The sequence below is a fragment of the Phalaenopsis equestris genome, unplaced genomic scaffold (genome assembly GCF_001263595.1).
Source record: "Phalaenopsis equestris unplaced genomic scaffold, ASM126359v1 Scaffold232914, whole genome shotgun sequence".
Classification (NCBI taxonomy): Eukaryota; Viridiplantae; Streptophyta; class Magnoliopsida; order Asparagales; family Orchidaceae; genus Phalaenopsis; species Phalaenopsis equestris.
The window spans coordinates 112,530-114,977 of record NW_018250873.1 but is presented as its reverse complement, the minus strand read 5'-3'; positions in this window follow the sequence as shown (position 1 = coordinate 114,977).

The following is a 2,448-nucleotide window of genomic DNA, read 5'->3' as shown; positions in this document are numbered from 1 at the left end:
AATTTCTATCAAATTTTGTAATTATTTCCAAAATAATTACAAAAAATCAAGAAATTTGAAATTAAATTTAAAAAGGGTTAAAAAATTTAGAGTCACACTTTTAAACTCTAAAATGACAATTTTTAGCCATTTGAAAATTTAAAATGACATTTTCGCCATTTAGGGTCAAATTTTGTAAATTTCAAATTTGCACTTTAAACCCTAGAATTTCTTAGGCTTAAATCTTAGCTCTAAAAGATATGTAGGATTGACCAAATCCTAAACCTTAGGTCTGACTCTCAAATTAGATCTAGGGTGAACCTAAACCGTAACCAACATGGAGTTTAGTCATCTCCTCTTGACTATTGGGTCTAACTCCTTTAGACTCAATATCAAAATCTCAAATGATGAGTTCAAACTCACACAACACTTAGGTCTAACATACATAGACTTAGGTTAAAACTTGAATTCAATCCCAAAATGGATTTAAACCAAACTCAAACATTTAGGTTTAATCTAGGTGAACCCAAATTTTATCAAAACCCTAATTAGGACTAAACCTTAATTAGACCTAATTAATGATCTTAAACCTTAATTACATTAGGCTTAGGTAAACTTAAACCCTAGTTAGGTCTAAACGACAATTAGACCTAATTAAACTTCTTTAAGCCTTTATCACATTAGGGCTTAACAGATATTAAACCCTAATTATGTCTAAACCCTAATTAGACCGAATTAAACCTTAACGAAATTGAGTTTAGGACAAAATAAGCCTAATTAGGTCTAAACCCCAATTAGACCTAATAAACAATCTTAAACCTTAATAACATTAGGCTTGAGACAAATAAACCCTAATTAAGTCTAAACCCCAATTAGACTTAATTAACCTCCTTCAAGCCTTAATCACATTAGGCTTAACAAAAACAAACCCTAATTAGTTCTAAACCCCAATTAGAATTAATTAAACACCTTAAGCCTCAATTACATTAGGCTTAGGCAAATTTAAACCTAAATTAGGTCTAAACCCTAATTAAATTTCTTTAAGCCTTAACCACTTTAGGCTTAAGACAATTAAACCCTAAGTAGGTCTGAACCCCAATTAAACCTAATTAACCCCTTTTAAGCCTTAATCACATAAGCCTTAACCACATTAGGCTTGAACCAAATAAACCCTAATTAGGTATAAACCATCATTAGACCTAATTTAATTGTTAATTACATTAGTCTTAACACAATTAAACCCTAACTAGGTCTAAAGCCCAATTAGACCTAATTGACCTCTTTTAAGTTATAACTACATTAAGCTTAAGATAAATAAACCCTAATTAGGTCTAAACCATAATTAGACCTAATTAAACCTTTTTAAGCCTTAATCACATTATGCTTAACTCAATAAAATCCAATTAGGTCAAACCCTAATTAGACCTAATTAACCACATTAAGCCTTACTTACATTAGACTTAATTTAACAAAAACTCCAATTAGGTCTAACCCTAATTAGACGTAATTAACCTAAACCGCAATTAGGTCTAACCCTAATTAGATCTAATTAATCACTTTAAGTCTTACTTACATTAGGCTTGATTAACCTAAAACCCAATTAGGTCTAAGCCTAATTAGATCTGATTAAACACATTATGCTTTACTTACATTAAGCTTAAGTCAACTTAAACCCTTAGGTTCAACCCAACTTGAACATAAGTCAAATCAAACCTTTAGGTTCAACCTATCTTGAACCTAATCAAACCCTTAGGTTCAACCCAACTTGAACCTAAGTCAAATCAAACTTTTAGGTTCAACGTAACTTGAACCTAATCAAACTCTTAGGTTACTCTTAGGTTCAACTTCTTAGGTTCAACTCAACTTGAACCTAACTCAAATCAAACCCTTAGGTTCAACCCAACTTGAACCTAAGTCAAATCAAACTCTTAGGTTCAACCCAACTTGAACCTATGTCCAATCAAACCCCTAGGTTCAAACCAACTAGAATTTAAGTCAAGTCAAACCTTTAGGTTCAACCCAACTTGAATTTAAGTCAAATCAAACATTTAGGTTCAACCCAACTTGAATCTAAGTCAAATAAAACCTTTATGTTCAATCCAACTTGAATCTAAGTCAACAATCAACATAAATGTTAGATTCAATCGATATTGAGCCTAAGTCAACTTTAAGTCGAACCTACATTAGATTTAATCAAACTTTCTTAAGTCCTACCCAAATTGGACCTAAGCTATCTGAAACCCTAAGATAAACCTAAGTTAACTTAAACGTTTAAGTTAACTTAAACTTCAGGCTCAACTTACATTGAACCCGATTCAACTTAAACTTTTAAGTTCAACTAACATTGAACTTAAACTGACATAAACTCTAAGGTTCAATCCATGATGAACCTAAATCAAATTCTTACTTGCATTGGACTAGGGGTGTAAACGAGGTGAACACGAGCGAGCCTAGGCTCGCTCGTTTATA